The sequence below is a fragment of the Chiloscyllium punctatum genome, chromosome 5 (assembly GCF_047496795.1).
Source record: "Chiloscyllium punctatum isolate Juve2018m chromosome 5, sChiPun1.3, whole genome shotgun sequence".
NCBI classification, from domain to species: domain Eukaryota; kingdom Metazoa; phylum Chordata; class Chondrichthyes; order Orectolobiformes; family Hemiscylliidae; genus Chiloscyllium; species Chiloscyllium punctatum.
Genome location: NC_092743.1, coordinates 87,259,457 through 87,273,395, shown reverse-complemented (window position 1 = coordinate 87,273,395; position 13,939 = coordinate 87,259,457). Strand labels below are relative to the sequence as shown.

General features: G+C 39.1%; 1 protein-coding gene across 3 annotated transcripts in view; it reads left to right on the top strand.

The window, feature by feature from the left end:
• Positions 1-10,491: 10,491 nt before the first annotated feature.
• LOC140477201 (coiled-coil domain-containing protein 102A-like) overlaps positions 10,492-13,939 on the top strand; it is a 570,837-nt gene continuing 567,389 nt past the window's right edge. For 2 of the 3 annotated variants that reach the window (XM_072570683.1, XM_072570679.1), the window contains exon 1: positions 10,502-10,619. The gene's annotated coding sequence lies outside the window, so the exon portion shown is untranslated. Of the gene's footprint in view, positions 10,620-13,939 lie in introns of all 3 variants that reach the window. The other variant, XM_072570682.1, reaches the window with a different exon arrangement.

Sequence of the window (13,939 nt, the reverse complement as noted above, 5' to 3'; positions counted from 1 at the left end):
ACCTTATTATGCTTTCCCGCTGAAATGGTCTTGTGAAAAAGAACTCACTGTGGCTTCCCATTCCAACATGGTCATTCTGAATAACTAATTAGGAATAATTAGGTCATTGTCAGATTGGCAGGCTGTAACTACTCAGAGTACACAAGGCTGCTGGAGTTACAGCGAGTGGTAAGGGAACATTTGGCAGAGCTTGCCCAAGGCAGTGTGCACCCATATACGAACAAGTCCACCACATTGACTTAGATTCCTAAATTTCAATGCTGCCATTGTCTCAAACATGTGCACCCATGTCTTCCTCTATCAGACCGATGGCCTGTTAGTAAATGCCTGAGATGAATGTTTAATTGTTCAAATGCAGCACTGACAAGGTGAGAGAGAGATGCAATAACTGGTGTATCGTCTAGGTTTTCTGTTCAGTTGCCCCTGCTTCTGGGAGCATGTCCTAGGATGCTCCAGGTGTGGACAGCCCCTCTACCTCTACCCATATCCACAATAACTGAGGAGGCCACTGTATTTGATGACCGGATGACTATATCTAACAACATGTCCTGTTGACCATTTGCACTGGGCAGCATATCACTTAGGCACAACCAGTTGTGTTTGCAAACATCAGAAGAGGTATCCACCCATTAGATGTGATTCTGCTGTTGGAAATCACTTATTAAATATGGACAGTGCTAAGAACTACATCAGAAGTCAATTTCAGATCATCAGTCAGTCTTACAGTGTGATGTATTTGTATGCCTTGAAGCTTAATACATTAATACAAAGGACCCTGTATATAGCAAAAGAAATTTGTACATTTTTGCATCTTTCTCATGGATGGAAAGAAAGCCATGGGTCATGAAGACTGTCTGTGTCTGGAGAGTCCTATGGCAACATCCTGACCAAGTAGAATCTACCTGCCTGGTCTGAGAATTAAGATTGACAGTTAACTGTTCTATTCTAATAATGGTCCAAACATCTTCTTATGCTGTATAAATTGTTGTCCCTTTCTTTAAGTCTATTTCTCATGTCTTATTCTGATGAGTGCAAGTGAAAAAGTTTGTTTTCTTGTCTCCAGTGTTGGAGTTCCATACTGCCAAACAATTATTTACATATATGTGTACTAATTAGAGCTCAGGATACACTGAGGATTTACATGTTTTAGTGTCAGTTGGGTGGTCTGTCCAGTTTCATTCTTACAGATTTTCACAACAGTTGGGTACAAATGAGTGACTTTCTAGGTGTTTTGGGAATTGATTGCATTGCTCTAGGTGATTTGGAGTCACATATTCACTTGACTACACAAGAACAGCAAATTTCTGTCTCTAAACACATTTGTAAATCAGATGGCTTTAACAATAATTCAATCATTTCATGGACACTATTTTATGGCTTTTTGTTCCAGATATATGAAACTAACTGGACCGAATTCTCTAGCTGCTGTGGTGGGATTTGAACTCATGGTTCCAGATCATCTATCCAGTCCACTTGATTACCAGTGCAGTGGCATAATTACTGTAACACCATGCTCAATGCTGAGAAAAATCAGTTATACAGAATTTACAATGGAATACCAGGTCATTCAGTGCAACAAATCTAAAAGGCCAGTTTTCTGTTTGCGATCTTGCGCATGTCATCAATTGTATGAAGACACATCTTGAGGCTGTGACAAAAAAGACTTAGGTTTAATCTGTGTCAGAGCAGCCAAAAATGATTTGAGAGTAATTTGAGTAAAACTGTAACAGTTATAATTACAGTTAAAACTAAATTGCAGTTAAAAAATGTAATGATTTATTTTTTTAAAAAATGAGTTTTTTTTACATTATGGCTCATATCCAAGTTTTGTTTTAATGTTGACTGTTGCAAAAATTATTTTGGCATGATTTCCATTGCCTATTCATACTAGTATGGTTGCAACTGGTCAGTCAGGTTGATACTAAGGAATACTGTAATTGATAGATCATGCATTGCACTGAAACTTGCACTTTTTTGGTGAGTAGCATCAATGTTTTTGTAAGGATTTACACAGGGATGCCTAGTGAAATTTGTTGGCGTATCTAACAAAACGCATCTCATTAAATAAATTCTCCACCTCGTAGGCATTGCTTACATCCTATGTTATCCCATCTTACGCAGATGTTGTTCCCAGAATAACTCATTGCTACTCTGTCCACGATGCTCACTGGATAGCCACTGCTTGTCATTGTCCAACTGGGAATATCACATTCGGATAAACAATCGGACCGTTCCAAACATGAGCTTTGAATTACAACCAACCATAGGGAATACAAACAAAACCAATAGAGGCTGCAATTTGCCCCATCAATGCCAATTAAATGCTGGCACCTTCACCAATGACAATCCATGAATGTCTTCTACACCCAATGGTAATCTACTGGAACTGGGAATCAATTGGGTCCTGTCTGGCTTGTACTCCCAACGCAGCTGAGCTCTGTCATCAACAAGGAGAGCTGCTTTGTCTCAATGTGTTTGTCCTCCTCCTGGATGACTGCCTCAATTTCCACAGTCCCTCAGCATTTACCACATGGCCTCATTGTTTGTTCTGATAGTGCAGAGCATGGCAAACCAGCATGATGCAGCACACTCTGTCTGAACTGGAAAGCACCCCCCAGACTGCTGCAAATAGCAGGACCTGATCTTCAGTTCCACCACACCTCTGGGTTAGCACATGTACCAACTTGACCTATGTTACATCAAAAAGGGATTGCCAACTGTGGCATCAACCATGAAAGCTACCATTTGATTCAGTAATATACTTACATTATCATTCCATCATCATATTTACATGACATGATAAGGTGATATACCCCTCCTCCCACAGCATGCTTGGAAGTTTCACAAATGATGCGACACCTTTGGTCAGCATTTAGCTCACTTTAAATCATTACCATCAACTTCAGCATCTCTGAGATGCCAATGTTAGAATTGTAGGCACAAATAGCATGGTGCAGTCTTTGAAGTCGAAGCATATTCATTCTGCAGACATTGCATAAGGACAAAGAAATACTGTAATTATAAATGAAATGTAGCTGGATATTGCAAATGGATGCTTCCTACATTTGCCCCTTCAATGTCCAACAGATGTGTCCACCCAACAAAGTGATACTGACTCCATCAACCTGGGCATTGTCCCAGCCATTTTCCACTTTCAGTTTGCGACGAGAGAACAGCAAGTGATGGCAGGGAAAGCAGATCATCATGGACACTGTCAGCTTCGGACACCAGCAGACGGTCACCAGGTATACCCCTCTCAGAGTTTCTATGACCCCTTCTGCCTCATACTGCTCCATAAGCCCATTCCAACTGCATACCCACCCCCACCACCACCACCTTGTGGGGACCCAACTCCATTGAACTTGGTTTCCACTGTCCTCCCTGATATTAATGGCTGCTCCTCTATGCTTCCCCATGTTGTGGCCATGGTGCTGCTCACTGCCAATAAACCTCCTCTCTCATAGTCTACAAAGAACTCTAATGCTATTCCACTGATCCCACCTCCCTATTGACCTTGCGTTTCTTCCTGTCACTGGCCTTGTTCTCACTCATAAAAGTGTTTCTGCTTTCTCCTCCTAACCCTAATTCCCTACTCTTTGTGTTGATGATTGATGTCCCTCACCACTAGAGCCCACCTTGCATCTTCTATAGTGATCTATGGACAGTATCTGCCTCAGAAGTCTGACTGAATTCGATAAGCAGTCCCCCGACATAACTGATCAGATCCCTGACCTATGTCTTTGCAGCTCCTTGACTGACAAATGTAATTCAAATGAATGTTGGTCATGGCTCTACAGGACTAAACATTGCCTGCACCCAGAATGTAGTCAGGCAAATCCCCCAACCATGACTGACCCAAGCATATGAATGACCGTGGCCAAACTCTTGGACTGTGTGTGCATTGTGTCTGTGCCAGACAATACTGGGATGTTCTGACTGACAGCAGCCCCTTCATGAGGACTACCCCTCACTAGTCCACATGCTCATTTGATTGAATAATGCAGTGTATTTGCTGTGCAGGAAGCTGGCATATGCTGGCATATATCTGAGTGGGGCGTATAGCAAGATGCCTCCCACCTCTCATACAGATCTATATGAAAAGCAGTCTGTATATCTGTACAGAAGAACACATCAATACTACAGACTTGATAGCCTTTGGCTCAAGTTGAAGTGTCATTGGTGTGTTACCAGGTAAGACACTGATTGGGAAGGCATGGATGCTGCAAGCATGCAGGTACGCACTAAGTGAGCAAGTACTAAGCCAGTGAGTGAGGAGCCCTTAGGTAAAGTCTGGTGCAGTCTGTGACCTGGCTGTCTGTCACTGTGCACAGTACCCTTGTAGAAGACTTTCAGTACCAGTTGCCACTGCATCTTGCAATGCCGCTCTGTGCTTTCTGAATGGACTGTCTGTGGATTGCAGTGATGACGTGACGATCGTGAGGTGTTGGCAAATGTCAGATGCCAGTTTCTATAAACAAGGGGTTTGTGTGGCTGATGCCCCTGGGGCATGTTGTGAGATGCTGTTTGGTGCTGAGCAGCTTGGAGGCAGCTAGTGGCGAACTGATGTTGCCAGGCACTCGCTCTGACCTCCATATCATGAATTCTTGATGTGCAGACTATTTGGTGTGTTTGGTCTGAGAGCAGGTGGAATATCAATGAGGTTAGTTGTGGCATTAATAAGATGTTTAACAAGCAATAATCCCCTTTTGTTGGCAGCTTGCTACTGCTGCGTAAGAAACCTACCTCACTGCTTAGATACGCATTAAAGATAGAGTGAGTTGCTCCTGATGTTGAGGTGCATCTCATTGGATTTCCTGTGCATACTTTTGCCAAAAATCTCAACATTTCCTACAGGAGTAGAGGTTCCGAGGGAGAGACCTGATTGGTAAGTAATAGGTAAGGTCAGGTAAATATTTGCTTCGATCACTTATAGTTTGTAAGGTCTTTTTGTGATTCATAGCTTCTAAGAGCTGTATTCTGAACCCTGAAAGAAGAGCCCAAGAGAAATTGATATTATTTGATATGAATCATTTCTCAAAAGGTTTAATTTTAATAGGTAAGTCATGGCAGGAGAGTTCCATGCCGTGGTGTGCTCTTCCTCCTTTGTGTGGGAAACCTGGAACATTTCCATTACCAGGGACCAACATGTGTACAGGAAGTGTCTCCAGCTGCTGTTTCTGGAATTCCAGGTTACAGAGCAGGAGCAATGACTGGGAACACTGTGGGACATCTGGGAAGCTGACAGAATCATGGGTAGCATGAGTAGGGAGGTGGTCACATCACAGGCTAAGACTCCACAGGCAGCCAGGGTAAGAGGACTGGGTAGGCAATGCAGGTATCCCATTTGGCCATTCCTTTGAAAATAAGATATACTGCTTTAGATACTATTGAGGTACTAGTCAGAATGTCTCAGAGCAGCTACAGGACATTGGTACAAATAATGTTGGTTAAACAAAATGAGGTCAGAAAAGCAGAATATATGGAATTAGGAAGCAATTGGAAAAGTAGGACTTCAAAGGTAGTGATCTCAAGATGTCCTAGTCAAAGTAGAAATAGTAGGATATATTAGATGAATACATGGCTATAAAGCTTGTTCAAGGGGGAAGGTTTCAGATTCCTGGGGAATTGAGACTGGTTCTGGAGAAAGTGGTACCTGTACAAACTGGATAGATACTCCTGGACAGGACTGGAACTGATGTCTTGGGGGAGTATTTGCACTAGTGGTTAGAGTGGGTTTAAACTAAACTGGCAGGGCATTAGGAAGCTCTGTAAGAAGTCAGAGGAAGGGGAATCAAGGACAAGAACAAAGAACAGAAAATGAATTAAGAGAAATGATAGGCAGAGGAATCAAAGACCAGCATCAAACAAAGTCACAGTGAAAAATAATGGGAATTGGACAAGCAATGTTAGAAAGACAAGCCTTAAGGCTTTGTGCTTGATCACATAGAGAATTCAAAGTAAAGTGGATGAATTAATTATGCAAATAGATGTCAACAGGCATGACATAGATAGGATTACAAAGACACAGCTGCAGGGTGACCAGGGTTGGGAACTGAACATCTGGGGTTATTCAGTATTTAGGAAGGACAGACACAAAGGAAAAAGTTGTAGATTTGCATTATTGGTTAAAGAGGATGTAAACACAATATGGAGGATAGATGTTAGCTCAGACAATGCAGAATTTGTGTTGGTAGAGTTGAGAAATACCAAGTGGCAAAAAACATTTGTGGTGATGTTGGGTATGGTGTTAAACAGGAAAGCAGAGATACATATGGTGAAGGAACATTAACGATCTAGGTGAAGGAACTGAGGGCATCCTGGCTACCTTTACAGATGATACAAAGATAGGTGGAGGTACAGGTAGCATTGAGGAGGTGGGGAGGCTGTAGAAGGATTTGGACGAGTTAAAAGAGTGAGCAAAGAAGTGGCAGATGGGGAATACAACAGGGAAAGTGTGAGTCATGCACTTTGGTAGGAAGAATAGAGGCATAGATTATTTCATAAATGGGGAGAAAATTCAGAAGTCTGAACTGCAAAGAGATTTGGGAGTTCTGATCCAGGATTCTCTCAAGGTAAACTTGCAGGTTGAGTCAATAGTTAGGAAGCCAAATGCAATGATGGCATTTATTTTGAGAGAACTTCAATATAAAAACAAGGAGGTACTTCTGAGACTCTATCAGGCTCTGTTCAGGCCACATTTGGAGTATTATGTGCAGTTTTGGGCCCCATATCTCAGGAAGGATGTGCTGGCCCTGGAGCATGTTCACAGGAGGTTCATGAGAATAGTCGGAGGAATGAAAAGCTTAACATATGAGGAACGTTTGAGGATTCTGAGTTTGTACTTGATGGAGTTTAGAAGGATAAGGTGGGATCTAACTGAAACATACAGAATACTAAATGGCCTGGACAGAGTAGATGTTGGGAAGATGTTTCTATTGGTAGGAGAGACTAGGACCCGAGGGCACAGCCTTCGAGTAAAGGAAGACTCTTTAGAACGGAGATAAGGAGAAACTTCTTCAGCCAGAGAGTGGGGAATCAATGGAATTCATTGTCACAGAAAGCTGTGGAGGTCAGGTCATTGAGTATATTTAAGACTGAGATAGATAAGTTCTTCTGTATCAAGAGGATCAAGGTTTACGGGGAGAAAGCGGGAGAAATGGGTTGTGTTAATTATCACTCATGATTGAATGGCAGAGCAGACTCAATAGGCTGAATGGTCTAATTTCTGCTCCTATGTTTTATGGATGACTTTAATCTGTATATAGATTGGATGAATCAAATTAGTCATAACATTATAGAGGAGGAATTTCTAGAGCATGTACAAGATGGTTTTCTGAACTAATATGTTGAGGAACCAACTAAAGAACAGGCTATCTTAGATGGGCTATTATGCCATGGGAAAGGAATAATTGGTAATGTAGTTGTGAGAGACCTCTTGGGAATGACCAATCATAATATGATATAATTCGTTATCAAGATTCAGAGTGAGGTATTTGATTCTGAGACTAGAGTTCTGAATCTTAATACGGGAAACCACAAAGGCTTGAGCTGACTATGATGGATTGGGAAATGTTACTGAAAGGAATGACAATGGATAGGCAATTGTAAACATTCAAAGAACAAATGGGTGAACAAAAATGGTTTATTCCTGTTTGACACAATAATGTCAAGAGGAAAGTAGCCAAGCCATGGGTTACGAGGGAAGCTAGAGATAGAACTGGATGCAAAAAGAGGCATACAAATTAACAAATAGACCTGAGGATTAGGAATAGTTTAGAAGTCAGCAAAGAAGGACTAAGGGTATGAAAGTTAGCTTGGGGGTAACATAAGAACTGGCAATCGGAATTTATATATAGGTAAGTAAATAGATAAAGATTAGTGAAAACAATGCAAGTTCCTTACAGTCAGAAATGGGAGAATTTATCATGATAAATAATAATTTACAAAAAAAGTATAATTATAATTTAAATTTGTACCAAAGAAATGGCTGATGAAATAAATTCATATTGTGCTTCTGTCTTCATGAAGAAAAGCATCTGGATGGATATATGAATAGGAAGGGTTTAGAGGGATGTGGGCCAAATGCTGGCAAACGGGACTAGATTAATTTAGGATATCTGGTCAGCATGGGCGAGTTGAACTGAAGGACTTCTTCCCGTGCTGTACATCTCTTTGACTCTATGAGGGCAAATAATATATCAGAAATGGTGGGGACCACGAGGTTTAGTGAGAGGTTGAAAATGAGGCAATTCTACATTACTAATGCAATGATGCTGGAGAAATTGATGAGATTGAAGACTGATAAATCCCTAGGGCCTGATAATTTACATCCCAGAGTGCTTAAGGAAATGGAACTGGAAATTTATGGATGCATTGGTGCTCATCTTCCAAGATTCTTTAGACTCTAGAATGGGTTCTTTCAAATTGGAGGATAGCTAATGTAACCCCACTATTTAAAAAGGTTGGTGGAGGTAAACCACAAAAATGCCTATCTGTTCAAAGTTTAAATAAAATATTAAAAATAATAAAATAGGAAGGCTAATGTACTGCTGAAAATATTGTACAGATGCTGATTTTAACGTAATAGCAAAAAATCATACATTTAATCCTCTGTTATCTTACAGTTATAGTTTGATTATTACTCATAAATTTTGTGAAATTCTATCATTGCTGTTCTGGACTGAATAAAATTACATCTAAATCACAGAAATAATCTGAAGATTGCAGATTAATCAATACTTAGTACAATAAACGTTAAAACAAAGGGCATGCTGTAAAAAGAAAACAATGTAAAATCCCATTTTTGACATACATGTTCCTGAAAGAATTACACCATAATATTTCAGAACGGGAGCCACAGCAAAATATTCTCTCCTTTAAAATAGTATAATTAAGTTTGATTGTAGGATCCAATTGCTACTTCATCTGTAATCAACTAACCCAGGAGATTTTGGAGATTGAATTTCTGGCTCAACTATGAAATGAATAAACTCTCTGTGCTACCAAGAGAGTTAATTCTTTTTGATCATTTGTGAACATTTTTGAATTATATTCTATTTAATTCATGTGAAGCACTAAACAAAATGAAATATATCAGTTTTATGGAAGCAAACATTGATTTTCTTACTTTGCACATTTATTAGAATTTCTCTAATCAACCTGATCAATGAATGCTGTTTCACACCTCTAGAACATGTGGGACTTAAACCCAGGCTTTATATTAACTGAGTAGGGATACTATCACTGCATTACAAGAGACCCATTAATACCCCACATTAGGGTATAAATAGCAATGATTACCTGTAGGGTGAATCCTTCTTTAAACCCATGGGTTTGAGCACTGTGCCAGGAGGAGAGTGAAGGAAATTATATCAGGAGGCATAATGGGACAGTATGTTGCAACATCAGTGTACTACACCATAGAATAAAAGGACACCCAAATTCTTCTGTATATTAGTGCCAGTTAATAATCTCAGTTTTATCTTGGTGAGACATTATGCTGTGACTTGGTTTTACCCATCAGGAATTGATGGGCAAGGTTAGCGATGTTCTTGTAATCCACTTATGTGGTGACAATGTGTTTGGTCTGAGTATGGCAGGTCTGTTTGTCAACTAATCTCTCTCTGGGTGATGCTGTATGGTGTTAGGAATACAAGGGAAAGGCAGGGGGCTCTTGCAGTGCAGTGGTAGTGCACCTATCTCTGAGCCAGGAGACCTGTGTTTAAGTCCTACCGACTCTAGAAATGTGTAGCAATATTTCTGAACAAGTCAGTTAGAAATGTTACAAGGGAAAGGGAAAACACACTCAGGAGCTGGTTACTGATTCAACTATTTTTATACTGGTGTCACGTCAAACTTAACGTATGAAAATCAAATCATGTTAAAGGCACAATTAAAATAACTTCAAAATAGAAAATTCCAAGTGTGTTTTGTCCCCCAAGTTTGAACATTTTCTGTGTCCTAAATCTTTGGATTAAAATAATAAACTACTTTTAGTGAAACTATTAGAAGTACCGAATTCATTTCATGTCTTTTGGCCACAAGTGGTCTCACCTGGTTGAAACTTAACACAGATCAGAATTTTTCTGAAGTGAACCAAAATGTTTCAGCTCCAAACTTTCTGTGGAACAAATAAGTCTGGCTTTTTACAATAAATTTGAGCAGAACTAATTAAGTTTGTTGTTGCTTGGCCTAATTGAGGCAATAAAAGTGTGGCTGCAAACAAATCCGTTGCCCATTGCTGCATTTGCTTGTAATTTCAAGTGTTAAGGGGCCCAATCTTTCAGTAAGAAAAATCCTATTCATCTACTCATTTACTTAACTCTTAAGGAGTAAATTGGGGTGTTTTCCAAAAACCAAAGATGGGGATGTTTTTGTGGGAGGTTCCTATGTATTGACAGCAGTAATAAAACCTAGCAGGCAAAAGTTGAACTTTTTTAACAACAGAAACACAGGAGGAAACGTAGGAATGGGGGTAGGCAATTTTGCCTCTCAAGACTGTTCCGTCATTTAATTAGAGCATGGCTAGTGTGCGTCTGGTCACTGCAGAACAACTCCAGCTTTTAGGCTGCATTTCCATTTAGATGCAATGTTTGTAATGACGAGGCAGAAGAATAAAGGTGAGTTACAGCTTAAAACTTTTAAAAATAAATCAGAATAGGCAAAATAAAGAGTTTTTTGATGAAATGTGTATTCTTGTTAAAGTAAAAAGTAGAGAAGTAAAGGAACTCAATTCTGCTTACAAATGGAATTGCAACACGAGTGTTTCTCGACATTGCAATGTGTGATCTGCAATTTTCACTGAGGGTTAAGGGTTAATGTGCTTTTCATTGAGGGCAGCAGCTGGCATGTCAGCATAACTTTATAGTCTGTCTGAGAGCATAATGCCTTAGCATTATCTAATTCTAACTATGTATTATCATTGCCAATTGCGGGTCAATTGAAATCAGGAATTTTCCTTAATTTATTTTGAGGATAAAGTAATCAAATCAAAATGTATTTGAAATGGTGGGTGGCATGGTAGTTTGAAGTACCCACAAATACCATGATCGTTTCATGTATTTGATGATGGATCCTCTATACACCCATGAAGTGACAACAAAAACCATTTGTTCACCTATGAAAAGAATCTGCTGTGAGTCAGTGGCTCCATGCCTTCCAGCAATCCTACAGTTGTCCACAGGAAAAAGATCAGATTTTGAACTGTGCACTCAATATAAAGAATACCAACTTCTATAGAGCAATTTTCTCAAATCGACTAAAACTGAAATGTATCATTTTAACAGAAAATTATTAAATAAATCCTTTTGCAACAAATGCAGCATTTTAAGAACATATTTCCTTGAAATGTGTGATTTTATTTTCACGGAGAAGATCTGGATTTTTCTAGTTAAAGGTAAATCTCCCTTTCTGTCAATCATGCACAATATTTGTAAAGAAATTACATAGTTTGTTTCTTTAAGTTAATATAACTACTTGATTCCTGGGGGAAGGCTAACCTATCAAGGTCAAGTTAATACCCTATCTCCTTCTTTAGCTATTTGACATTTTGAGGTATTAAAAGTGTTAAAACAGATATAGTACAGCAAGAATTTTGCTGGCCCTTGCTGTTCATTTGAATTGTAGTAAAAAAATTTAAGCTTGACATACAGTGAAAGTTATTTGATGAATTAAGTTGGGAACATTTTGCTATTGCTTTTATAAATGGTACCAACCAAAGCAAAACCTATTCTATCACATACTTGAGATCTGTCGTCACTGTATAACTCAAAATGGTTTAGATTTTATTTTTAAACTCCCAGTCCCATTCTTGGCTTCACATACTATGCTTGGCAAACCTTAAGCATTTCTTTAAAAAAAAGGTTATTGCACCTTTTTTAAAAGAAAAAAATTATCTAATTCCCCAAGGAGACATATGCAACCTAAACAACATCTGTCTGAATTTCTTTGAAGCTTCCTGACAGACTTCATCATCTGATTCATGCACATTTGATTCAAAATAATTCATTCTTGCATCAAAACCAAATGGAATACCCTGGCATTACCTGCACTCTTGCGTCTAGAAGGAAACCAGTTTGTTTTGTTCCCGAGAGAGCCAGATTAAAAGAATTTTCAGATATACATTGAAATTTTCTGAACTTTGCATAGCCATGCCATTCATTTTATTGGTCTTTACAAACCAACTGGAAAATGAGAAATTACCAACAACTTCGTATAGAATGGATTAGTCAATTTCTTTTGAATTCAGCTAGAGAGTCAATGTTTTCCATAATAGTGATAATATGAGTAAATAAATTGCATCTGATAGCTTTCCTGATTAAAAAAAAGACAAAATACTACCAAGCCTTTCAATTCTATTTTTTGTGGTTTCCACTGATTTCACTGCAGTACATCTTTTGCTTTACCCAATTTCCACGCTGCTATGTTTTGTCTCATGATGTCTATTGATATAATGAAAAAGCTGTTTTTAAATGAACACAAAGTCAATTATATTTTATTTTCCACTACAAATTTATGGACTATGTAAAATATGTAAATGGCACAATAGCGCTCAGTGGCCAACCAAGTCCAGGACTGATATCAGTAATATCCCTCATGATTCCAATCCACTAATTACATTGCATGTGGCAATCTAGAAATTTAAATTGACAACTGGATATAGTTTCTACGAATGATTCCCATTAGGAAAGATGACTGCTGCCATGATTTTTCTGTCAGCCTTCTTCCCCCAGGGCACTTCAATTTTCTGACTTCAATTTATTAAACACAATTTCCTCATTTAAGTTTTTCCTAATGTTGCTTGTGGGAAGTTGTTAAAACTGTGTGTTGTGTGTTCAGGATGTGCACCAGTCATCACACAAAAATAAACTTGTCTGCCTCTGGATTCCTAGATTGTAAAAAAAAATATTCAGACAAAAATATCTGCTATACGTTTTGATATGATTACTGCATGGTACTTTACAAACTGTCAAAGCAACAGAATTGAAGGGGGTAATTTTAACCCCAGGCACTCAATGGGAAGTTGATATTAATAGATTGGGTTTCAGTTTTACACACTGCGCAACTTTGTTTTTTATTGAAGTCAATGGTTTACCTCTGGTGGGTTAAGTTAAAGTTAAACTTTTCAGCATGTATCTTATGCTTTTTGCTTGCTTTCTTAATGCTATCATTTTGCACCTACCTAAGAGTCTGCTAGTCTCTATCTGTTTCATACTGCTATCTTAGTGCCGTGGAAGAGACAGGCACCTTGTGACAGTGGGACAAACTAAGTAGTCAAGGAGGTAGATATATGAGTGAAAGGTATCGTGCTATGTCAAGCTTATACTTACAACATGTGCCAACAGTTTTCAAGGCCGAACCCAAAAATCAAGGTTGGCGTCAGTCCTTATTGGGGTCAAGGAGAACTGCAGTCAGTCAGGAGGTAACATTACAGTCAGTCAAGCAGCTCATCCAATTCCAGTCTGGGGTTTGGCTACAATCACTAAGATACTTCGCCATACCAAAATCTGGGAATCTGTGCTCTTGCACTCCAGGATTGCACCACGATCACTCCTGGAAGTCAGGTACAACCAGGAATGTATATCATTCAGAGTCTAGATTAGAATGGTGCTTGAAAAGGACAGCAGGTCAGGCAGTATCCAAGGAGCAGGAAAATCGACATTTTGGGCAAAAGCCCTTCGTCTGGAGCCCTTCAGCCTCCTCCAATGTTTACCAGCATCAAGGATTTCAAGTCTTCAATTCACTCCACATGATATCACAAAATTTTTGGAGACACTGGATACTGCAAAGACTATTGACCCTGACAAATTCTGGCAACAGCACTGAATATTTGTGCTTCAATATTTGCCGCTCCTCTAGCCAAGCTCTTTCCATCATTGTTACAACACTAGCATCTACCTGACAATGTGGAAAGTTGTCCTGGTAAGTCTTATACACAAAA